We start from the raw sequence: 25,855 nt of genomic DNA, 5'->3' as shown, positions 1-25,855 counted from the left end.
GCTCTCTTCCCAGTCCATATATTGTCAACCAAATGATTTTCAGCAGCTGGGCAAACTCTTACCAGTTCCTACTGTGGGTCACACACTATATCAAGACAAGCATGGGTCTTACAGTCCATGTGYTCTCAGTAGAGCATCTGTTCAGCTGGTTGACCACAAGATTACAAACCTGGGGAGGCAGATTGGACATCTGTGCCCCCACTACTGTTCAGGTCATTGCTACCTGCTGCCTCCTGCGTGACCTGTGTCAGGTTACCAATAAGCCCCTCCATCTAGGAATGYCACAGCAGAATCAGGCCTCCAAATTTCTGTTTGCCTATGCACAGCACATACCAATGCAGGGAAGTGTGAGAGGGCATCTGAGCTCTGGGGTAGCACCATCATAGTCAGAACATCAGAGGAGCATTACAGCAAGACTTCTAGCCTTAGCTTTGCAAAAGGAAAATAACAGATCTTCCTCRCTTCTCCTTTGCCCTCCACCTTTTACCTGCACAGGCCACACTGGCAGTACCTGTCTCACCCTCTTTCCCCACAGGCCATGTCCCTTTCTGGCAGCACCTCCTCACACACAGGATATATACAGGTTTCTTTCAACCTCTGTTCCAGCCATCAAGAGCTTAGTTCCCCATCCAGAKCAAGGAGATAGCTTTAGGGTCCAGGTGTATTGATATGACCTTGAATCAAGAGTTAACATGATGGCTATTGCTCTTCTGTGTTCTTCCTCCCACTGACATATCTACTTCTTCAAATTGAGTCCACACATCATATCCTCATTTTTTAACCATTACTACACAGAGACCTGCCCACCCAGTAGAAAGGTCTGTCTACAACTTCTGTGACTGATCAGAAGAGACATGCAACAGGCCCTGGACATCTCAACAACACAGTGCTATTTCACGTCAGCTATACTATCAAAATACACTATTTTGCATATAAAAGCTTAACTGATAGCAAACATGGGAAAAAAAAAAGGAAAAACAGAGTTGCTCACCAGCTCATCCACAATTGTGTCATGATGAGGTCTGCATGACCAGCCAGCATGGCTGGTCCCTCAGCTGCTGCTCTCCAGCAGCTAAGTCAGGAGGTGCATAAGAGCTTCAGTGCCGGAAGGGAAGGGTGCAGGGTACTGGTGGCACCATAAGAGGGTCACTGAGAACCATCAGTCCTCCTATGCAATTGCTTTCTTATTCCAGGACAGTATCTCCTTTCTCACCTGGAAGTAAAAATTCTCCACCCAGTTCATTCCTGGCATCAGTCCAGCATTTTCATAGCCCTCAGGTGTCTCTCCTACACCAGGCAAAAATCCTTGGTGAGGATGCTCACTGCCTTCTGGCCTGTGCCTCTGTGTCTTGGGCCTTTGGATGGGGGCAAGCCTGAGAGTAGCCATGGCAGAAATCCTCCTACTGAGCAGAAGGGGCAGCCTGATTGGTGTGGGAGCCAAGGAAGGCCTGAGCATGCAGCCCCAGCACCCTAGAGCTTCCCCCAAGTGGAGCACCTGGAKAAGCCTAGGTCTGGTAGCAAGGAGGCTGCCAAGGTGCACCTGGGCAGGAAAGGGTGGCTGGTAGGAAGAGGAGGCTGGAAGGCTTGCTCACAACACAAGTGCACTGGTGTGCTTGCTGTGTTTGTGCACAGGCTTCCCTACCAGCAGGGAGCCAARCCGTGAGACAGCCTGCTGCCATGCAAAGAGGTGCCCCAGATGTGGCTATGCTGTCATCTGAAGTCCAGAGCCTGTGCTCATTAGAGGTGCTGACCTGCACTGCCTCCTGCCCTGCTGCTCCAAGGGCTGGGCTTCACCAGAATGACCTTTCAGGTTGTCCTTGCAGTGGTGCTGGTGGCACAGGGGATGCTTCTAGGGGAGAAAAGGGAGCTTAGGAGAATGGGTCCTTCCACAGGTCCTCTTCTCAGACGTTGTGGGCTGATGTCCCAGAGGACATACAGGGCTTTCCTAGCCTTAGGCACTCAGGGGTGCTGTGTGACCAAAGAGTGAATATGAGCACAGATCTTTTGTTCACATGCTGAGTTTTGTATATAGGCCCTGAAAAGGCTTTCCAGAGTGCAAATAGTCTGTGTGGTTCTTCAGGTAACCTACCAGGCCACCCCCTGGCAAATAGGCATTGAAATGAACCCCAAAAACCCTGCCCTTTTCCCAAGCTGAGTTCAGCCACACAGAGATCAGGACCCCCAGTAAGGCATCTCTTGGCTCTGATATCTAGAGGTTTTCTTTTTCTTAGCTATCATCCCAAGTCACTGATAGGACTGCGTCACAGCCTGACAAGTGGTAGCTTTACAGTTAGCTGCCAAGGGCACACGGGAGGTCATGTGCTAGTGTTTGAGAGAGTTTGACTGTGCTGGGTGGAAGGAGTCAAACTTTGCATTTGCTTCTTCACTGTGTCTCTGGAGAGGTCCCAGGAGCAAACTGCCCTCTCAGAGTTAGCCAACAATATAGATTCATCCTCCCTCCACTGCCTCATCTATGAAACTAAGTTAACGACCTGATCTTCTTAAAGAGGAGGAGCTGTTGAGAGGGTTAAAAAAAGCCAGGATATTTGAWCTCTAGGAGAAATATGAAAAATCTTTTTTGAACATGAATATTCATTAAGAGACATAGACAAAAACTACATTGTATGAGTTATTTAGCAGACAGAGTGCTTGGCAAATTAATATATAGAACACAACTGCACTGGTAGCTCAAATAAGAATGTGACCCAATAGGATTTTCCCATCCCTGCTTCTTCTGAACCCAAGAAAGGCTGATTAAAAAGTCATGAATGTGCAGGAGCTGGCTTCTCAGAGAATAGAAAGTATTTCTGTGCTCTGAGAAATAGGTTTTGAGGATGTGACAACAAGTGAAAAATTACCTCAGCTGTGCCCCTTCTCCGCATGGTTTGGATAAGTTGCCCCAGCTGAAGCTGTTTCTTGTGCCCTAATCTAAACTAGGAAYGTGTATTTGTCATGTCTTGCTTCATTAGCACACAGACTCTGCTCCTGTGGCTTTCCTGGAAGCTGTCTTACCTGGTCTTGTGCCCCACCACATCCATGTAGACATGGTGACCCTACGCTGCTGAGCTTTAGAGATGACRGGTGGCACTAGTGAGATACACACCAGAAAGTAGTCCCTGCCCTGGGCAGCTCTCAGGCATCATCTCAGCAGGCTGTAACCGTGTTTAAGGCAAGCGTGCAGAGAGGGCACAGGGAAATGGTGAAGTGGAAAGTGAGTGCCCAGCAAGAAGGCTCAGCCAGCAGTGGCTGGGCTGTGCCCACCATCTCCTGACAATCCCTTGGAAAATTACATAGAAAAACAAGACTCTCAAAGCCAAAGGAGCATGTGTGTTCGTGGGGGCATGTGTGTGCACATGTGTGCGGTTTTAGGTGTGTGGAGGGTTTGGATGTGCACGTATGCTCATGTGAATTGCAATAACCTGGTTCCTTTTCAATCGCTTACAAAAAATAAAGCAGGTGACGAAATACAAGGGTCTGTATGTGGGAGCTGGCGTAACAGGATGAATCTGTGCAGACCCATTGTAAATCTTCACTTTTGATAAGGGTATTTGGTTAGATAAAGATAGATACAGCACAGCAGGCAGTGCTAAACAGTCCTCAGTAAACTGTTTAGTTTACCCATGTAAAACACCAACATCCTGGACTAAACACYTCTTCAGAAGTGATTGAATCCTTAACTGCAGTGGCAAAATCTCTTAGTTTGCAACAGTTCTTGGTGGGTAAGCAACATTACCCTGCCAGTGTTACTATCCGTGGCAGCACCCATGACGTACTAGCTGCTCTCCAAGCAGATCATTCTCCAAAAGCCTAGTACAACTTTTATATGAATATGGATGAAAACTGATCTTCTTCTATAGTACAAGTTGCTCATTGCAGGCTTCAAAGTTCAGTAGGCACAATGGCGGTGGAACTAGAGTTAACCAAGGACTGTACGGTTCCAGGGATATAGGAGCAATCCATTTACCGTGAGCACCAGTTTTCCTCTGGACAAGATTTTTAATGCTGAAAAGTATGTTTGACTTTGAATGTATATTTGAATTTGTAAGAAAACACAGAGGCATTCTATGTTAGCACCGACAATTTTATTTTTTTATTACTGTTACAGCTTTTGTGGACAGGAAAATCATAAAATACTTCCCAGAATAAAAAGTAATAAGTGAAAGCTTAGAGATTTAGAGAATAATATTTCAGGAATTTTGCCTCAAATAACCAGGTCTTTTATTTTTGTTGGTGCACATAGAGAGTGCACCAGGAAGAACAGTGGAGTTCTGTCAAATAAAAAGAAACATCTTTTTCATTCAGATTGTATTTATCACACTTTCAAAGGTTCTGCAAATCAATGCCCCTATTTGTCACTGTAATTCAATACAATAAAAGCTGTCAAAACTGCTCACTTCAGTTGCTAGTGACAAATTTACTGAAGTCTTGCAGCACGAGCCAAGTAACACAGCACCAGCTCCTCCAGCTTTATTTTGCTCTGCTCCAGGTAGTGTTCCTACTGGTTTCTGTGCAAGTTTCACCCGAGTAAGGACTGAAAGTTTCAATTTTGAACATCAGACTGTTTTAGCAATAAACAGTCAGAGAAATCCCCTTTACAAATGACACAGAGTGACTGAAATGGTGCTGCTTGTGAATTTTATCTCTGAAATGCCAAGCTTATTTCCTGCAGATTATTGCAAAATACAGATGAACTACGTCCTTGATGAAATTCCCCTGAGGTCCATGAGGTCACCCCCAGGATTAAACACTGCCTGAGCTTTGGCGTACAGCACTCAGAAGCGTTGTATTCTGACGCCTACTATGCCTTTGGAGATATTCGTCTGTTCCACTAAAAACAAAGATTTTAGATCTCATCCCTCGGGGGAAGAGCTTTGATGAAGCAACTCTCTGTTATTACCTTGTCCAGAGACGCTACAAGACCACACTGTATCCTTCTGGCAACAGGGACAAAACAGATAAAGCTATCACTCAAGGGCAGACTTGAGTAATGACTACATTCGCCATCATTTTACAAGATGTTTTGATGCATTACATACCGGAAACTTATGATGGGAGCTGTATGTCAGAAATGAGCAGAGTGGTGGGTCGTGTGAGAGGCATTTGGGGTGGTGGACCAGAGTCAGCTACTCTTTTTAGTCTTACCCATGCTACCGAGTTGCCTTCAGATTTGGAGACGTTTATTATGAAAAAGTCTATAAACTAGAGTTCTTCATCTAGCGGCCCTGTGACTTCCTTTCCACATCTGTGACAAGGAGATTGTAGCAGCTTATCATGTCCAAGTGCTTTTAGTGCCTCAGATAAAAACTGCTAAGCATTAGCAGCTGTAGTGACCATTTTTACTACTTTTGAATGTGTGCCCAAAGATCGTTTGACGAGGATGTGTTCTGCGTCTGTAAATAAATACATGTCTGTGTAGATAGTGGGACTTAGTAAGACCAGAGAACACGAAAAAGAAAATGAAATCTGCTAATGACTGCAGCTCCTCTGACTGGAGCCGTTATGGCAGCTGCGTGGACGCACTCCTCCCTGAGTTTTCACTCAGGCAATTATTTCTAACTTGGCTTCTAGAAGTCAGTGCTGGCTTCCAACCTCAAAAGAAGCGGAGAGTTAGGCTAACACACACTAGCCTGCTTCAAGYGTTCAGGGTACTGTGCATGTGATAAAGGGTTGGATAAAACGGAGGCAGAAGGCTGCTATCTTCCAAGGCTCAGGAAAATAAACCACAAAGGCAATTCAACAAAGTCCTCTTTGTTCCTGAATAGAAGCAACAAATGAAAGGAATCTGGTGGAAGAAGGAAGGCAAGAAAGAGGTCTGCTGCAGGGAGAAAGTACAGAAAAATCTCTCTCTGCCGGCTCCTCTAGCAGAGCGGGTGCATGATTATCACATGGACCTCACAAAGGCTGGAATTAAAGAGGGCAACTCTGCTGTCACGTCGCTTAAGCTGCACCGAGGTCAAAGGAGTTCAGACTATCCGAGGTCAGTCACACCCGGCCTGGGAAGYAGGATTCGCCTTTTCTGAGCGATACTTGCTCATGTTGACGACAGACACCCGGAGCCATCCTTTTACACCGGACCCTTCAAAGCGCAGGATGCAGTTATGAGCCCTCTGAAAAGAAGAGAGGCACAACGAAGGCAGTCAGCTGGTCACTAGAAACAAGTGGAGAGGGCAAAATACACACGAGAAGACACCATCTCTGTTGTCCCCTAAAAGACCAAGAAAAAAATCAGTAAGTCTGAAATATTGGCCCACAAGTATCACAAAATCCACACGCAAACAGGTGTCAATGACATGGCTGTAGGGCAGCCTGTACTTTCAGGCTTACATGTTTCTTCTATACGTTACTTCATGAACCGTGTCYCAGACAGAGACCTCTCCTCACAGACTGTCGGTGATGCCAGGGCTGTTGAAGAATGTCCCGGTGCTAAAAATAGCACCTATTCTCTCCAGTGCCCTCTGTCCCCTTTCAGCTTCCACTTCCCATGGTTCAGCTCCAAGAGAGGAGCACTGACCTCATCTCACCAGGAATATCAAACATCTCCACAGCTCCTATGAACTCTATGCTGAGAGTATAAAAAGCAGAAATGTACACATCAGCTGTGTAGTCACTCATGCGGCGGATATGTTTGGATACGTATTGAGACTTTTTGAGTTTGAAAGCAAAACAGATATTCATCTCCTTCAGCATGAAGGCACAGAAAGGCAGTGGTTTTCTTCTAGTGACTGCAATAGTCTTTGTACCAGGTCCACAGGATACCAAACTTCACTATCATCATTACATTTGTGTATAACCAAGCACTGGACTCCAACATGCTTCGTGTTTCACTGCACAGACTAAGGAAATATCTGCCTGGCAGACTCATATGCACCTTCGTACCCTGAGCTGAGAATCAGTATTTTCCATCTTAAGATTATTTGTGGCAACAACACCAAGTTTTTAAAATAGCTTATATAAATAAAGTCTGTGTCCCCGTCATTCCTCAAATCATAGCACTGGGGCTTCCTGGTAAACAAATTGAATCTACTGTAATACAGACAGAGGGAGCGGAAGGGAGTTTTCAAGCCTCACCCTCTCATGCCTCTTTGTGGACAGTGAACTCCCTAAGACAAATGCTGAGAGCCAGCCAGAGAGGGAAAACTGCAGCTGCCTGCAGGACCCTCATAGGACCTTCACAGATACGCCCAAGATGATAGTACAGAATGAATCTGAGAAAACAAGTCCTCAGATAATCTCAGTTCTCCTTCACAACCTGTTAATGATTATGCATTTACCCATCCTTGAGGAAAGAGCCTCTACTGCAGCTTATGAAAACCAGATTCCCATTGTCCTCAGTAAAACCTGGATCAGAAAGCGGCATTGAAAACTCCAAAAGCACTAGCTGAGCTTCATCATCTGACAGCTTTTAGACTGGAGTTGGCATTCAGTGTCCAGTGTGCTGAAATGGCCAAGAGCTGCCTTTTTTTATTCAGTACAGTGCTTTCGGACCAATTCTAGTGCCTTTTTTCTGCTCTGTCCCAAGACTTGAGACAGCAATGTGTTACTGTGTGTCCCTTCAAAGGTCTGAATCAGCTTACAGAAGGACATRTTGGTGTGTGTGTGTTTAGGCCTGGTGAAGGACTGCTGTCTCCTCTGATGCTACCCTGGTCCTAKAAGAAATGACACAGAGTGAACTGCCAAAGGCAGCACCCTCGATGCTAGTGAAGAGAGTGGGTAAACCATCAGTCAGGAGGATTTGGGCTTTCTGATGCAGTTGGTATCCTKTGTGCTTTTTGGTGATGAGGAAGATGAGGAACAGGCACGCCAATCACATACAGCCAGTGGGAAGTGAGGGGCTTGCACTCAGGGACCTAGAAATGTTCACTCCTGACTTCCCAGTCACTGAAAAGGCTGTAATCACCCCCAAAGCAGCCCTTTCCGTCAAGTGTTCTCCAGTGAAAATGTTCTAGTTTTCTCCATGAGGAAGTTTATTCTTTGATCCCTAAAGTGAGGGGGAGTAATGGGTAGTTCTCCTTCTGTGTGCTGTCACCAGCTCCTCATTTCTGCAAGCCTTGCTGCTAACTTATCCACCCAATGCAATAAAGCAGCCTTGGTCTTTCACACCATGTTAAAGAAAATAATCAACAGTGTGCTTAAACCATGTCTGGATTGACTTCAGATTTCAACTGAGTTCAGCAGTAAAAGCAAATCCCTGTAGTTCTCCATCCCCACAGCCAGCCTTTCCCAATGTCTAGTGTTAAAATAAATTATGTTTTTGGAAATAAATTATGTTTTTGATGTGTAGGATGAAATAAGAGTTGCTGTCACAGCAGGATGAGTTTTTCAAGCACTTTGACTTGCATTAGACAGCAAACTTTTGCTCCAATACAAGGAAGGATTTTAAAATTAGATAACCAAGATGATATTGGGGATACATGACTTGGGGATGTGATTCATGTTCTGTGTAGCTTTGCTTAGTACAAAGTATACCACTCTCTCTAACAGCCCTTAACTGGGACTTTGACAGAACTACTTTTTTTTTTCTTCTGAATGATATATAATCAAATTCAGTTCTACAACTTCTTTTTCAGTCATGTCTGTCTGTTGTTCTTTTATTCCCAGTATTCCTTGGCATGCTTTAAGAACTACTGAAGTATTTAATAGCTGTTTAAAAGTAACAGCTATAGCTACTTAGACCAGACATAAATAGGAGAGACTAAATGGGTCATTACCTTTTTAAGTGTTTACGGAGAAGGATTTAAAAGAAACAAGACTATGGATCCAAATGTTCCATTGTTCTCTGTATTTTAAGGGAGAAAGCAGAGTAGGTTTACAAAATTAAGTACAGGATAAGAATACTCTGAGTCCAGTAAAAAGATGAGGGTGCTATTAGAGAGAAATGCAAGTTGCTCAGCCCTTTGAAAAGGCAAGCCACTTACAGAGCTGCTTAGATACGGATTCTTGACTCTAACATCCCAAGTATGAACATTTTGTTTGTGATTCTTAATCTCAAAATGATGCTAGTTGTGAACAAGAAAGACTATATTGTCCTTTGCGGGGGGGAGGTATAGGATGGAGTTTCTCTGTTCCCTTGAGGCGTGTCCAAGAGCCTAAGTCAATGGAAATCTTTCCATTGAGTTCAATGTGCTCTGGTTCACATCCTTATGGAGCTTGCTTTGTTGTCAAGTCCATTCCTTCTCCTCCCTGCGTTGCTCAATTTGCTTTCTGCTGATGTTAAAATCTTTTTTTTTTCCAAATATTGTTAATAAATCTGTATAATCTTTGGCTTCTAGCTGAGTCATTCTTCTATGGCACACTGTTGCACATTATGCATGACTACATGGTTGAGAGTTGCTCTGGAAATTACTCATAAAAATGAATTTTCTGGTAATACCACAATTGTCAATATGTGTAGGTTGCAGCATCCCCCCTGTGGGCCATTGTAGAAGATCATAAAATCTCATTTCCAGGAAAGTTTCAAAACTTTTATTTTCTAAGGAACATTAATTATCAGAGTCCAGATGGCCTGTCCCATTTCTCCATTCATTTCCTCTCTTTATTTCCTCATCAGACGTGGTAATTTGGAGGCAACTGGCAAAAGATCACATGTCAGGCTCCTGGTTTATGCCTCTGGTTTCCTTTCAACGTCAGCTAAAGTGTTTATAAAAAACAGCAAGACTCACAAGCCTACTGTCCAAACCCACGTTTGTGTGTGATCATTTCCCCATTGTTAAACTTTTGTAACAAGAGCTGATTTATAAATCTGACAATTATGCACACATATGCTTTGGCATTCTGCAGGCTTCCCAAGACTCATGCCCTCCTCCAGTACTGCTTGTAGACCTCTTCTTCCAACACAGGACTCTGAGGGATCCCCACAATGGCTAAACCATTCTGGACCTACATAGTTGTGAAAACATTAGTCATACCCCCATCAGAGTTTACAGTGATACATTTTTTCACTGACAAATCATATTTGGATGAGAATGGAACTTTTTGCAGGTACTTCCCAGTTCTTGTGAAGCTGCTACCTAGGAAGAGTTCTTATGCCCGGGATGAGATGCAAAATACATCAAAGAGTGAAAAACTGTCACAGCTCCCAGCTAATCATCCTATGATCAAGGCACTGACTGGTGACATGGGAATCCAGACTTCAAGCTTCTGTTCTGCTAGATGCCTGAGTGTCAGAATCCTGCATCTCAGGGAAGCTTTCTGGCCACTAAGCTATCGGCCATTCTGAAGAACAGCTTCCTCAGTCTCTCCTGTTGGATCCGTTTCACTGTGTATAAATAATTAAACATTAATTGGGACAAGGACTTGAATTTAGACTGCCCACTGGAGTATCGTATTAGTCTTTCTGCAGGCCAATGAGTGTGTAACTGTTTGTACAAAGGGGATAAGCTGCAGAGCAACAGAAGCAGCTGAGGGGTCCCACAAACTCAAAAAAGCCCAAACACTCGTAGTAAAATCACTTAGCAGACTACAAAACACCTGATTCTCAGTCCTTGACCTGAATGAGGCAGAACAAGAACTACTAGCTGTTCTAGGGAGGGCTATGTCAAATCAGCTCCAAAGGTCATGTTTCCATCCAATTTTGGAAACATTATTTTAAAGACAAACATATTTTCTTCTGAAATGGAAATACAGTTCTTTAGCTATATGATCCTCTAACAAATCCTCTGCATTAGAATAGTGATACAACTATCTGGCATCATGATAGCATGAGTCTTACAGTGTCTGAAATATCTGCCCCGCACATGAAGAAGGACCTCACTATTCCTGGTCTGAATCTAGTGAGTTGTTCCCCTGACATTCTTTCCAGCTTTGCTGCCATTCTTGAAATGAAGGGCTGTGTCTATTACTTACTTACTATATTTGTATAAGTACAACATTTAGTCACGTTTGGTCATATAGGAAAAATAAGGCAATCAGAGAAGTTCAGTAATTAGTATGAGATTACCATAAAAAATACATAAAGAAAGCAAGAACTAGGGATGCCAAGTCCTAATCCCCTTACCTATCCACTATAAAATGTTCCATAACGACTTTGATCTGTGTGTTTGATGGTCAAAAGCAAGAACTAAAATCCATGTTTTAGACAGATTCACCTCTCTGTTAGCAGTTTTGATGTCAAGAAGTTAGTATTCCCGTAGACCATGCAAGGTTCTGCTTTTTCTTTAATGTCATATAGTACTTCATTTTCATAAACACTCTCTTAAATTCAGTTAAGAGTTAACCAACTAAAATATACAAATATGCAGGAGGTTTTATGAAGAACTGCAGCTTCAAAAGGAGCTGGTTTAGGAGTCATGACCTTATTTTTTGCAATAACTTATGCATCATGAACTTACGTAATTGGCGGCAGATAACATATCACACTCTCAGTTTTATGTCCTTGGTTTGACAACAGTGTCAGTTGAAGTATTTGCTAACTGCAGAACTAATGGAGCCTCATAGCTGAAAATGTTTTCATTCCAAAATTGATGTTTGTAGGAAATCATTTCTCTTTTATTGTTCTTTTCTTAAAATTACTAAGTTCAGTATCAGAAACAGATAGGGTATTCAGATAATTTTGAACACCATGAGTATATTTCTGAATACTATTTATTCTAGTGAAATGGAAATATCTGAGAAATATACATTTTTGTAATTCACATGTCCTCAGGAAGCACAAAAATGCACACAAATATCATTACTTTGGTGTGTTCTCCTTGTTTGTCAACAAACTCACCTGTTGAAAGGCACATGATCTTTCTGAACTGCTGTTCAGTGTCTGGGACCTAGACCCAAAGTCCCAGAGATGATGTGGCTGAAAYCTTAACCTGCTGCTGACCTGCTGAACTAGCTGCTTGCATGAAACAGATTCAGAGCTCTAAATGTTTAGTTGCTAAGGTATTCTTTGAGCAGGAGTCTCCGGTTAGATAAATTACTTGGGAAATGGGTGACTTGGAATTTAAAATACTTTTAGTGGGGCAGGTTTGAGCCTACTTCTTCCTTTTCCTAGAGACTGCATTAAGCACCAGACTAGAGGCAAGTCTGGACTGGTCCTCCCTGTTGAAACTGGTCATCTGTACCATCCGCCAAGAAGGTCACTCCTCTTGTGACACTGGCATCTTCAGATGCTACCACAACAAAAAATCCATAAGATAACAAATGTAAGAAAAGGAGGGGTTTAAAGGGACTCTTAGGGGATTAAGGTGCTTAATATACATTTAAATTCAATGGCAAAGAAGTTCTAATTTCTTGAGTTGTTTGGGTTTTGGCTGTGAAACGTGTATTTGTTGGGGGAGCAGTTGTTTCAAGACACTTAATTCACAATAATGTATATCATAGAGGAAGAGCATGGCTGCAGTTTCATTAATTTTAAGTAGTATCTTACTGCCTCACCTGATACAATAAGACTTTTTTTTCATAAATGCAGACTATAGCTATCGTCATTGTGGCTGTCTGCTTCTTCTCCAAAGCATAAGCCAAAAGTGACATATGCCTGATGAGATTACATTTTCCTCAACACACTTAGTTGTCTGCTCAACCAAATTACAAATCAATGGCAGAAAACAATCATATGCTATCAATTCAGTAGGGTATTTACTATTATGTCTCATCTGAACCTGAATTTAAACTGACTTGAAAAGAATCACTCCGATGTTTCTTGAAATCTGACTAATGGCAGATTATCATGGGCAATGTAGATTATTTGGAGAAATCTGTAGCGGCTATGTTTGATTCAATTTTATTGAAAACCTTCAGTACCTAGGAGAGTAAATTGACATCAGTGAAACTCCCTGATGTAACTAAATTAGAAGTTATAAGCTGCAGCCAGGGCAGAGAAGTAATTTATAAGAAACAGCAGGAGGATGAATAAAAAACTCAAGTTGCAAAAATCGAAACTGATATGCATAGGAAAAAGGGACACACACTCACCAGGTGGAAAAAAAAGGTAAAGGAGGTGCAATACTGAAAGAAACCCCAGGAATAGCAGGAAGGATTGCAGTGTCACATAGCAAGAAAACAAAGCCCTTTAGAGCTCCATATACAAAGGTTGCCAGACTAGAACAAATACAATGGTGCTTTGGAATCACAGGAAATTTGGCTTGAAGGGATCTCATAAAATATCCAAATCCAATTCCAAATATCCAATCCATTCCAGCACAGGAACAATTGTATCTATCCAATTGCCAAATTCTGTTAGCCTTTTCTTAAAATCCTCTCATCATGGATTTTATTCATGTGCTTCCATAGTGCTTCATTGCCCTTATCACTGGAAACATTTTCCTGAAGTCTGACTCCAATCTCCCTTGCTGATATTTAAATGTAAGAATGCTGCATTTAGCTCTGGATAACACACTCCTGGAAAGGTATGGATTGTATCTGCGTTAGCATTTTATTTCAGATCAGGAATTCACATTTAAAGTCCCCAGATTATCCCTATTTACTGCTCTGGTTCACACAACACAGCAGTCTCAGACTCACAGACTTTCAAAGTTAAATCAGAAGGGTTGTTCCAGGATTGCATCTAATGAACTCCAGTTATGGACATCTGGTTTGCAGGACCAATCTAGACCTATTCAAAAATAGAAACCTTAACACACATGCATAATTGTGGACGTTAGGCTTCAGCTCCAACAGCTTTACTCTATAGCTCCTCTTTTACATTCACTCCACACTCGCACTGGGCCACACTCCTTGGTAATGTAGACATAGCCCCTGGCAAACKCTAATCGAAAAGCTGTGATGGGCTAGAAGAACAGATTTATTAAGGAAGAGCAGGCYAGGTACCCAAACGTGGCACAGGGAGTTTCAGAGCCATCGTTTGTCCTGGCCCCCGTAACATAAAGCAGCCATGGTCATGCAGCCTGTGCAGTCCTTTCTTTTACCTCAGACCACCCAGGCCGGTCAGCTCAAGGACAGAAAGGTGAATTAAAATGGTCAACAATTATATAAACTTTAAGAATGGAAGATTGTAATTTGGTAACTCAGAATGTGACCAAGAATGAGATGTAATTAAGATAAGAAAAGAAAAAYTAATAATTAATTTCAGAAGACAATGTACTGGCATGACATCTTCTAAACAATGGAGCAGTCTCCCAGACTCTTCTCAGTAACGCATCCTATTTCCTTGGTACTTTTATAACCAGATTGGCAAATGCTAGTAAACAGCCTGCAGGACATTATCTTCCTCTGGCAAGAGTTTGGTCTGGATGATCATTTCCATCTATGCTTCCCCTCAATTCAGACTAAGGTTTTGGAAACAGGATGTCTTTCTTGCTTTACATTTGCCATATGAAGCCCATGTATAATTTGGAGCTCCCAGTTACGATACTTAGTATCAACAAATTAGTTAGAACTCTTGGGATCTGAGGCCCAAGATCTCTTCAGAGATGACCGATAAATCTCCACTGATTTTGAGGACCCTCGAAACAAACTTTTGACACTCACAAAAATGGATGCATAGCTACAAATATGTGAGAACATGGAGCCTGACTSCCCCCTTGGTACTCCAAGATAGCAAGCAGCAATCCGACATTGGACTCAAAATTGTACAGTTCTGGTAACRGGTTACTTCACCTGAGCTAGTATTTCCTGCTAAACAGTGGCATGCTGCACAGTTTTACGGCTTGTGGATTCAGGCTGACTTGTACCTTGTTGGTTTGGTACGTGGTCAGCACAAGTTTGCATCTTTCCGCATCTGCTCTTGCAAACATGGCTTTAATTAATCTGTATGTGAATAAGCAAAAAGCAAAATATCAAAACAACAACTCCCTTTTTTGGCTCATTCCATGTGCCTCGTATCTTTAGTACCTGTCATCAGACTGTCAGAATACTGAGGCATGAATCAGCTTATTTTAATGTCTTATACGGAATCAAGCACCTTGTCCCAAAAAATGCAATAGCAACCAAGCGAACTGTACTGACCACACAGTGAGGGCTTAAGGAGTTTTGCAAGCTCTTTGGGGCTGAGGTGTCCTGTTGAAGTATCTGTAATATWGAACCCTTCTCTAAAAATTTGGGTTTTTTTTAAGTGTCCCACTTTGGCCACCCATAAATGGAATTATCTAAGCCTTACAAGTCACTTTGAAAAATCACAGCCACATTTTTAAAAAGAGAGGCTACATTTTCATTTTAGCAATATAGATGTAAATTAGAATCCCTCTTCCTCTCTTTCTGTAAATCAAAGAGCAATGCCTTTTAGAAGACATTTTATCGTACCCCTTCAGCACATACACACGCACACTAAGACCAAGACCACCAATAGCAAATGCAGAATTATTTATTGCCTATGAAGGATCAGTACACACAATATAAATTGAAAAAATGGAAAAATGAGTTTTAAAATTAAAATTACAGAGCAGAATTAACAGAAAAAGCATTTAAACATATTACTGCCCCAAGCGAGTGAGAATTTCAATGGAAAATAACAACCAAATGTTTCCAAAGTCAACCACAGAAATCAAATGAAATTCAACTTAAACACAATTTATTCTGAAGATTTTGTTATTACAGAGTCACACATGCATGTAGCATTCAAGATTATTTCTCAAAAATTAAACTCTTCTGGTTGCTCAAATTTGTGTAACACCAACAAAGGTTTTTAAAAAGAGAAATCCCTCTATTCTGTGAGACTGTTTCTGGGAACTTTCCTGGAAATCCCAGCAAGACAAGCCAGAGAAAATTTTCTATGGGGAATTGTGATTGTTGCAGCAAATATGTGCTTATACTCTGATTCACTTAATTAAGCCCTTCAACTGAATAACAGAATACAAAACAAGGAACACACTGAATAGTAACCAATCTTTAACAAGATCATACATATTAACTGTACATTACATAAATGTAAACTCAAATCAGCAGCAAAGTCAGACTGCACTTATGATTTTCAATAAATGCTTTAAAGCACCATTTGTCAGTGGTGTTAATTTTTAATTATATGACTAGTGACAACACTGTATGCCACCCAAGATTTTAGCATGCTGGAAAAATCTAGTTTCTCTTTTGAAGTTAAATTTCAAAAAAACAATTTCTGAAGGATATTAATGGGGACAGAATAGAAGAAGAAATACACACATAGTGGAGAAGTCAAAATAATAAAAAATAGATGTATAACAGACATATTAAACATCCAGATCACAAAACTTGGGTAGCTTTTCATTTCTATTTCACTTTACATGAACAGTAATGCATGAAAATTGTATTATAAAAATATGTACTGTTCTCTCATAAGTGATACTGCTGTTTTCACACAACAAAAGCACTGTTAACACGTCCATTTGTACTGTCCTCTAAAAGTAATAGTCAAAATTTGTTATGAACTTGTTGTTATTGAGTGAAGTTCATTGATAGCCTCAGTGAATTCCTCTTGGACAAGCATATAAGAAACTCAACAACTATTCTGTGTTCTGTGGCTATTAATGGAATTGTCTTTCAAGAGGTTTGTAATTACATCTGAGTGAAGACTGGTCTCCAGTGGTCCACAAGTAGATGTACATCTACCCATGCTTATTAAGGTACACTGTGGAGCAATGMTACTTTGGCAAAATGGTGTTACATACCAAGAAGAATGTGTAACAAGAAGTACAAGACTCAGAGATGGAGACTGAGATGGTGTTAAAGTAAGAAATGATGTTAATAAACTTAATGAAAGCCTGCAAAACAGAAGAAAGGGGAAGCACATGTTTTACATCAGTTTCTGATACACCATTCATAACACCACCACAGTTAAATCACGTCATCCTAGATTAGCATGCTCAACACTAAAAAAACATGTTCTCTCCCAGAAACTATTGCCTTGCRAAGTCTCCTTAAATCAACCTTGAGTGCCTCAGCTTTCAGAATTTCCCATGACATTTTGATGTTCAAGTTATGTATGATACCTGGTCAGATAAGACCAAATAGGCCAGATGAACAAATACAATGCATTTAATTTTCCCCATTAACATATATATACATATATATATATATATATATATATGAAAGAAAAAGGTTGCATTTTAGGCAGCTGCACACTATCGAGGAACAAACAAGTCAAATCCTGGGCAGTTTTACACAGCTCAAGTAAAGCAGAAGATGAAATAAGAACTTGCACTCCACTCTTCAAATGACTTCTCTATCTTAGTTTAGGTACAAGGGAGTGACTTTGCTCCCAACACACAGCAACGTATCTGAACAGGCAGAAAGCTGTCAGTAAACTCCTGTAGAATTGACATCCTGTATGCACTTTGGGACCGAATGAACTGGTCCTGGACTCCACGTTATATTGGTCATTCCTTGAATGGCACAAAAGCATCTAGAACTAAGAAGTAGAATATCTAAGTAATATACAGTAGATAATGAATTCTGCAATCTTTACTTAGACAATTTCTTCACCTCACCTCTCCCAGAAAGCGGAGGCTGCAATACAATATACAGAGCTAAATTAAACCTTACGCAAACATTACTGATATGTACAGATGTACACTGCTTCAAGTAGCTTACTCATCATATGTAATACAAGAAAACAGCAAGTTACTGGGGGCCAAGGGCAAACATTACAAGAACATTTCTCAGCTATTCAGAGCTGTGAATTCAAGGCAATGCGTTGTTAAATTGGATGTCCATATATGAAAGAGCTATAGTAATGGAATATGATGGCAATGAGCACAGCACTTTATTTATCATCTTTTTATTATTAAGATGTTCACTGCAAGAAAATATACTTAAGCAACTTTAATTCTTATAACAATCTCTCTAAATGGAGAAAAAGTTAATTGAAAAACTTTTTGGAAAGAGCAATCTAACTTACCCACAGTTGGGAAGAAGCATCTAGTCAAGTATAGTCCATAATAGTACTCATATGAGGCCACTTTGGGGTACTTCCATTCAGACGCTTAACCGACTACATCTTGCTTTCCTAGTGGAAAAATAATATGCAATGCTCCAAATAAAGTAAATAATYTTTATACACAAAAAGGAGGATATTCTGTAAAGTATTTCCCTGATTGATTATAAATCAAAAATGTGGRAAAAGTTCCAAACTTCTTCAACAGCAATTCATTAAATACTGTTGGCTGCATCTTCACCTATTACTAGCACATGCTCCAATTTGATCACCTGTTGACTAAGGTCAAATGGCCACAGTGATGGTAGTATCCCCAATTAAGCAACACCTGTATCAACAGCCAAAATGAGATACTGCTCACCAAAAACAAGGACAGGATCTATTCCCATTTTCTCGGTACACCTGCTTTTTCAGTTTGGTTCCCYCTTAAAATAGGACTGAAAATACCCATAGAGCATGCTAGGCCTCAGCTTGGGTTTTCCTTGATTAGGGGCAACTATTAGCACCAAAATATTCACATTAAACTACACATCTAGGATCCTCCCCTTCTTGCTTTTTAATTGTCGCCATGACAATGTCAACACTTACATCACCACCACTGAACATATGCAAGATGTGGCCCAGTTTACATCTCTTAAAGTTGTTATCTAGACTGCTCTCAGACACACTATTGCATTTGGCTCAGATTTCTTAGGTTTTCTTCACAGCCGTAGAGCTGGAGTGTTACATTAGCAAAGAGATGAGATGGGAATAACCAGGCAAAGAGATGCATTTATAAAGAAAGGTGAGATTCTGGAGACAGAGGTATGAACAGGACCCTGTGACCACACATTAGCTCAGGCCAGACCCTGAGTGCTCCAGCCCTGCAAAGAAATCAGCTGCTTCTGTGACGCCCCGTGCGTACGCAGGCCCTGCTGAAAACAGCCCCGCTCTGTTAGCACTGCTCCCAGCACCCAACGCTGATGCAGTCCTGTCCCGCTTCAATGAGAATTTTAACCAAAAATTCCAATGACATCAGGCAGGATCAGAATTGTTGGTGCCTTGAACGCCCTTATGGCATAGAGAATAGAGTAACATAGTGGCCAGTACTTYGGGCAGCAGAACAAAACTGCATTAAATACCTGCTCCAAAGCCACTGTTGTAAAGGGAAAGTTGTCATGCCGACGAGCAAGTGCTTGGTGCATCCTCTCTCCGGCATCTTACTCGAGAAAGAGGAGAATGTTTTATCCCAATAACTGGGATTGTCTGTAAATAGGAAATACAGTTACAGTAGAGTTAAACAAGGCAGCATATTCCTAATAATGGAAATATAACRCCTTTAATATTTTAACACCTCTAATATTGTGATATAGTATTAAGTGTTAATTTGGCCATGGAGGTATTTTTAATCAATGATTATTGTTTTTTTTAAGATTACAGTAGTTACAGAATTATTACATTTTAAATGTGTATTTCTAATTAATTCTGGCAGATCCTTAGTTAATTGGAAATAATACCTGAGCCATTTTGATACAAAAAGCTGTGACATTTTATATCAGCTAAGGTTATCTGCTGTCAGTTGATTATCTGGATCAACATCATTACAAGCATATGGTCAACAGCGGTGACTTTGAAAACCTGGGTGCAAAAACTGGGAATGAGCTAATGAAATTTCTGGGCATACAGAACAGAACTGGAATATTTCACTGGAAGAACTGAATGACTTCAAGGACTAAAGTAATACAAACAGGATGAAATCCAGTAYTACCTAGCTCAGTTTCATGAAGTTGGCAGCAAAAATGTTATCTATAAACTGGGCACTTACCAGATGCATGTGGGAGAGGAGAAAACTCCTGATGTTTCAGTGAGTTTCAGGATCAGCATGAGCCCCTAAAGAGATGTAGCTATGGTAAACAAGAATTACGATCCAAAAACACCTGGGATATTTCCAGTAGAAATGGATGCACTGGTCATATGTTATTGGAATACTATGTAAAATTTAGGTCACCACTTTCCAGGACAGACACAGCTGTGCTCCATATGGGGGAGATCCATAGCCACAGCCCTGTCACATGGCCCCAGAGCATGTGCCCAGGCTCCCACATTTGTGCCTGGGAAATCCCATGCCATGCACCACATGAACAGGAAATCCAGTGTGTGCGAAACATGAACTGTACAGATGGCCAGTGAGTGCACAATAAGTCCGATGCATTCGCGATGTACTGGGCTCATCGGGACAAGTTGACCCTGCAGTGAATTGCCCAGGAAGACTGATATCGCGGAGAGGYTCCACAACTTATGCGCATACACTTCTCATTTTATTTTGGGATTTCAAGAAGGTCCAACGTGTATTRCACAGCACCCATCAAATAACATAGCACATGTAACATACACCCAGTGTATGCCTGACATGTCACACTCATTGTCCAAGTGCTTGGCTGTCAAACTGCATATGCATTTGTCTGCAACTTCCAGACATCAGCCAGCCTGACTAGAACGACTGTGCTGCACAAGTGACCATATGCTGTATCAAGCAGTGCTAATGCAAATAAAGGAGCGAGTACAGCCATGTCTAGTTCTCCAATTAATCTTTTCCTATATGATGCAGAAAAATAAGACTTACATGAAACAGATGCAGAACAGAGCTTCTAGGAGGTTCAGGGAAAAGGAAAGCCCATCTCAGGAGAAGAGACTAGGAGCATATCTGAACAAAGAGGTGCAGACAGATATAAACACCTTTGTCCTTACTCTCAGATGACCTATTCCTGGTCCAGAACCTATAGGGACTGAATTAGCATGGTGCTAATGAAGTTTTCAGCAGAACTTACTAGCTGAGGCTTAGCATTATACTGACACAGCCCTAYAGGTGCCAGGAGAGGGGCAATTTGTACTCCTCACTCAGAACATAAGCAAAATGTGAGCCTGAAGTTGCCTGTCCCACTGGTACCACTATGCCTCATCCAAGCCTAGTGTGTTAGCCCCAGCAGAAAGCTGCCCAAGGGGGATAGGGCTGCCCTCTGAAAATACTCTGAAAGGGGAGGAAGAAAAATTGGCTCAGTAAAAAGACAGTATTGGCATAGAAACAAATAGATGTAAATCAGCCATAGATACTTTTTAAGCTGGAAATCAGAATAACTGTTCTGAACATTATGGCAATGAGATCTTGGAAAAGCCTCACACAAGTAATGGGGGCAAAAATGTAACTAATTTTAAGGTGATATTTGATATGTTTCTGAACAGAATTCTATACTACAGAGRTATCTGAAATACTCCTAGACATCCTATAAGATCCCACCCTGCAAAACTCCATTAGCTGTGAACTGCAAACTGAAACCCAATTGAAATCAGAAATTCAATTAAAAACAGCTCCTCTGAGCCTGCTGCTGGCAGTCATTATACTGGTAAAAAGTGACAGCTGCTTCCATCGGCAGCCCAATGTCAATGACTGTTAACAGGCCAAGGAATAGACACAGGCTACAACTACCCTAGGACCACAGCATTATGTAGAATATATTTATAAGAAAGAATTCAGAGCCTTATATATATGCTTTCATCAGCTAAGATACTTTGCTCCTACTTTATGTTTTGCTGCTGCCTTCCATTTTTTGGCTCAGTGGGAGCATAATGCCAATTAAAATTAGTTAAGAAAGAAAATGTCAGTTTTTCCAAATACAGCGTAATTGTTCTTAAAAAAAATGTTCCCTCAGTATCTAGCAAATTCAGGGTTTGTTTGTTTGTAATAAATATTTCAAAACTCTTTCCCCTTTCTATGAGCGGACTTAGATCACGTTGATCCCTCTTATTCACAATTAATAATACATACTTAAGCTCTGTAAAAATGTATGATTCCCATATAAAAAGGGGTTGTGAACATCTTTTGTAAATAAGTACCATTTTCTTGTTTTAAGAAATTTGAGCTTGGTTTCAGGTAAGAACTAGCAGCAAGGGACTAATATTCCCACAAAATCAATGTTATTAAAATGTCAGCAATAGAAGTATAGTTGGATTCTGGGAAGCAGGTTTGCATATATGTTAATATTCAGAGGCAAGCTGTGGGCCTTCATTTAAGTTTTACAGAGGATGGTGGACTGCTCAAGGTATCGACAATAATTCATGCACTGAGAAGAGTGAACTGGAACCCAAAATTTAATATCTAGGTTTAAAGTACCCATTTAATCTTTGGTTGTTTTTTGTGCCAGAGCTTCAGGTGAAAATGATGGGCCATATGAAATGATGAGCTATATCACATAGCTATGCTTGTCACAGTTTTTCCCTGTGAAGATACTGTATTGCTTAGTCTAAGAATAACTTTAAAATTCACAGAAAGTAAGAACTGTTGAGCAGCTAAAAATAAAAAGTCACAGGAGGACACTCTATTAGGCATAAGCATTGAGACCCTTCGAATCTGCTTGAGCTATGGAGCTAACCTAAACATTTTGAGTGAAATGCTTATCCCAATGAATTCAAAATTATTTGTGGTGAGAAGTAATGCTTCTCCTTTTATTTCTATTTTCCTGCTAATGGGGATCAGATACAACATTGCAAGACTATTCTGTAAACAAAGTGCAAAATTAATCATTTTCAGAGGAACATTTTATTCACAGTAGGCTAGGGAAGGAATTAAGCCTAAGTAAATAAACAATGAAGGTAAATCAGAATATAGAGAAAGTGAAAAGACTATCTGAAGATGCAATTAAAAAAATTACAGGATATATTATGGCATAAAGCAGAATATACCGTTTATGAGGAAAATTCAACTATTGAATAAAATGCTGAGTAATTTCATCTGAGCATTAAATTATTTGCAGTTTCCTGCATAAAGGGAAAAATTAGAACAGAGATTCAGCTCCTTTTTATGCCAAAGATCTTTTCCTGATCCAAGAACAGAGAAGCTAGCAGGTTTACACAATTTTATGTCAATTAAAATTTTCCATATAAACAATGTATAACTAACTGACTTCCCCTTCCAATGCTTTCTGGGCAAAGGTTTAGAAAGAAATACTGCATTGCAATTTAAAATAACCAAATTGCATCTATTTTGGAACAAGCAAGGAATTACATGCAGTTCACATTTGTCAAAACCTTTCTATCTGACTGCAGAGGTCTATTATTAGGATGTGTCAAACCTGTCCAGAAACCAACCATATTTTTTTCTACTATTGATAAACAAGCCTTGCATTAAATTAGGAGATTAAGAGGTGTATTCTATCCAATTCTTATGTATGTTTAGTCATTAATCCAAAACAACATTGCCAAACCCTGACCACAGAAATAATAAAAATAAATACTAAAGGTCTGGGAAGAAAAATCCTGAGGTCACAAAAAGAAGGTAACTTCAAGGGAGTATCCTGGAAATTAAGACTTATAAATTATAAAAGGCTGAAAGAAACAAATTTCAGAAGTTGCATAATGCCATTTTACACAGCTAAAAATAATGGGGTCATGGTGCAAATGCCAGGAAAAAAATCACTGAAAAACTTCACAAGTATTTATGCTCAAAGAAAAGTCCTGAAGAAGGCGAGTTATTTGAAGAGAACATGAGAACACAGTAATGTTGTGTTCTAGCTTTGTTTGAAATGTCACTTGTTTGAAACAGGTCCATCATACTTAAAACAATCATTTACACAGAACTAGAGCACATTATGTATGTAGTATATGTTTCAGTGATGTTTGGGATAAAAGGTAGATCATCTGAATTCTATATTCAAAAGTGGGCTGATATTCTCATCTATGTAGAGAACTATGTAGAGTGAAATATTTCATTCTTGTTAAATTATTTGTTCCTTAGCTCTACAGCTTATTCAAAAAAATGTTAAACTACCACTGAGAAAACCCTTATATTGTAGAAAATGAAGGTGACCTTGAAAAAGATTATCCTACATATGATCCCTAAAGATTTTTCTTGCATAAATGTTTTTCTAAATGCTATTTTTCCTGCTGTCCCCTCTGAGTCTGCTACAGATTGAAAATTCAAATGTTTATTCAGGCAAGCCACATGCAATAGTCTGAAAACTCAAGAGCTTTTGAAGGCTTTTTTAAATTCTTTATATTCTACTGCACTTCTTAAGGAAAGCGAGGTGATGAAAATCACTTCCCAAGTCTTATCATACCACGTGGCTCGAGTAAAATCCTGATCATTATGAAGGCAACGGGAGTTTTGCCACTGATCATTCAAGGCTTTCACCACACAAGTATCCAGGCTCTAAGAATTAGCCTGTAACAAAGAATCCAAGCAGCAGTGAGATTTCCCCACAGAAAGGAAGCTCAGAAGAGTTTCCTTTGCCCCGACAAAGCCTGGACCTAGTCAGCCAACTCAAAAGTAACCTCATAACATTTGGAGAAAATACCGTTGTCGTGCTGCCATTTAAAAGAAGAAAACTAGCCTTAGTTATAAGCCTGCTAGTCTCATCTTTCTAAATGGAGTATTGAAATTTGCCTAGCGGAAACACGCTCTTTGTTCTAAAATACCGCACATGGTGCATTTTGCTGGAATCTTTTTAGTGCAGATTTAGATTCAAGCAAATTGCATCTCCTCATCCTTCTCTGCATCACACCTGAAACCAGTCTGAAAAAGATAATGGAAGAAGCACTTTCTCTCTCTGCCAATGACTTCATCTGTATTCAATGTGTATAAAGTCTTCACTTAAGTATAGCTCTATGGGGTTCCACTTCTGGACTAGACTGTTGTCTTGGCTGCAGAACAAGCCATTCAGATGACTATAATTACACTGTACTACCAGGGGGTCCAGCCTGAGCTCTTGAGCCACAACAGCTTTCGAGCAGATCTCTTGATGGGTAGCAGAGATGTGCTTGGCACTGGGGTTTCCGGATAATCTGATTTCCTACTGCTGGAGGAAGTGTGTTAGCAGCTGCTGCTCCGAAGTTGACATTACTGGCTCACCCAAGAAGGCAGCTGTGCACCCCATTCAACACGATCCCCTGGTGACACATTGGAACCCTGCAACAGCTACTGTCATCTCCTATACATCTCCTAAACTCCTTTGCTACACAAAAAGGTGATACTACATACATTTTCCTTGCAGTGAAGCTTATTCAAGGTGTTTCTGCTCTGAACACATTCTCACTATGCAACTCCACCCAGGTGTGSTTTGCTAATACTGTTAAGACAGTCTAACGGGATAATTCTGTTACCCCAGCCTTGGCTTTGGGTTGCAGCCATTTCTCTTGTGTCTTCTCCACATTGCACCTGCGATCTTTGGTTTTGTCATGAGACAGTTTAGGGAGTTAAACTGGCAGAAAATAATTCATTTCTGTACAGCTAAGCTCTTCTGCCTCCTTAGTTCCCTAAACCAGTTTCACCATGGGATCACAAAAGACCCAGTGCAAGAAGAAGTGAGCAAGCAGTAATAGGCTAGAAAATCATCTCTTTTGGCATCATTTAGTGCTGTAATTGAGCTGCACAATAAACAAACCAAACCAAACCAAACAAACACATACACAAAAACCCCACCTCTCTCCTTGTTTTCAGTCCATATCCTTTTGGTCATCTAGTTTCTACTGTAGATTCACCTGCTACCAGAACAACAGGGGCAGTAGTAAGCAGTAGCACGGAAGTAGATGCAGAAACCTKTTAGCACTTCTGGGGAACACTAAACTGGATCATGCTGTTGTTTCTTCTGCCTGTTAGCCAAAAACAAGTTTGGGTAGGTGGCTCACAAACTCAGGAAAAATGAGTTGCCACTTCCTCAGGGTCAGAGTTCAGTTTGCACTAGAAGACAAATAGGTCTGGAACCAGTCCTCCTTCCAAATCAATCAATTCCCCTCAAATTCAATCCATAATTAGCAGCAAGTGAAAAGAGAAAGCCTCAGTGCAGAAAACCTCTTGGTCTTATACAACGTATTAGTCATATACTCAAAGATGAGAATGCCAGGGTGGGGCAGGAGAATCAAAGCTAAAGGCTCTGTTGGTGATTTAATTGCCCAGTATGGGCATTGGAGTATGGCCCTTTTTTTCCTTTCAATTCACAAACCTACTCAAAGCATTGGTAAGCTGCTTGACTTTGCAATTTTTTTCTCTCTCCAGGCACACACATTTGAAATCAGCTCAAGTCACATGTTAAAAAA

The 25,855-nt window shown here is 40.7% G+C and overlaps 2 long non-coding RNA genes across 2 annotated transcripts in view; one reads left to right on the top strand and one right to left on the bottom strand.

Annotated features, from left to right (window-relative positions):
- Nucleotides 1–11,458, top strand: part of LOC146588674 (uncharacterized) — a 53,008-nt gene extending 41,550 nt beyond the window's left edge. Inside the window, exon 3 of the long non-coding RNA XR_014897358.1 lies at nucleotides 9,778–11,458. This is a non-coding gene — a long non-coding RNA (uncharacterized LOC146588674). The remainder of the gene's footprint in view (nucleotides 1–9,777) is intronic.
- A 5,699-nt stretch (nucleotides 11,459–17,157) lies between these two features.
- Nucleotides 17,158–25,855, bottom strand: part of LOC146588672 (uncharacterized) — a 16,806-nt gene continuing 8,108 nt past the window's right edge. The window contains exons 2-3 of the long non-coding RNA XR_014897359.1: nucleotides 17,756–17,863; nucleotides 17,158–17,266 (exon numbers count right to left, since the gene is read on the bottom strand). This is a non-coding gene — a long non-coding RNA (uncharacterized LOC146588672). The remainder of the gene's footprint in view (nucleotides 17,267–17,755; nucleotides 17,864–25,855) is intronic.

The sequence above is a fragment of the Rhea americana genome, unplaced genomic scaffold (assembly GCF_003343005.1).
Source record: "Rhea americana isolate MKP2758 unplaced genomic scaffold, rheAme1 scaffold_5, whole genome shotgun sequence".
Lineage (NCBI taxonomy): Eukaryota > Metazoa > Chordata > Aves > Rheiformes > Rheidae > Rhea > Rhea americana.
The sequence above is the reverse complement of the archived record's forward strand: the minus strand, read 5'-3'. Positions and strand labels throughout refer to the sequence as shown.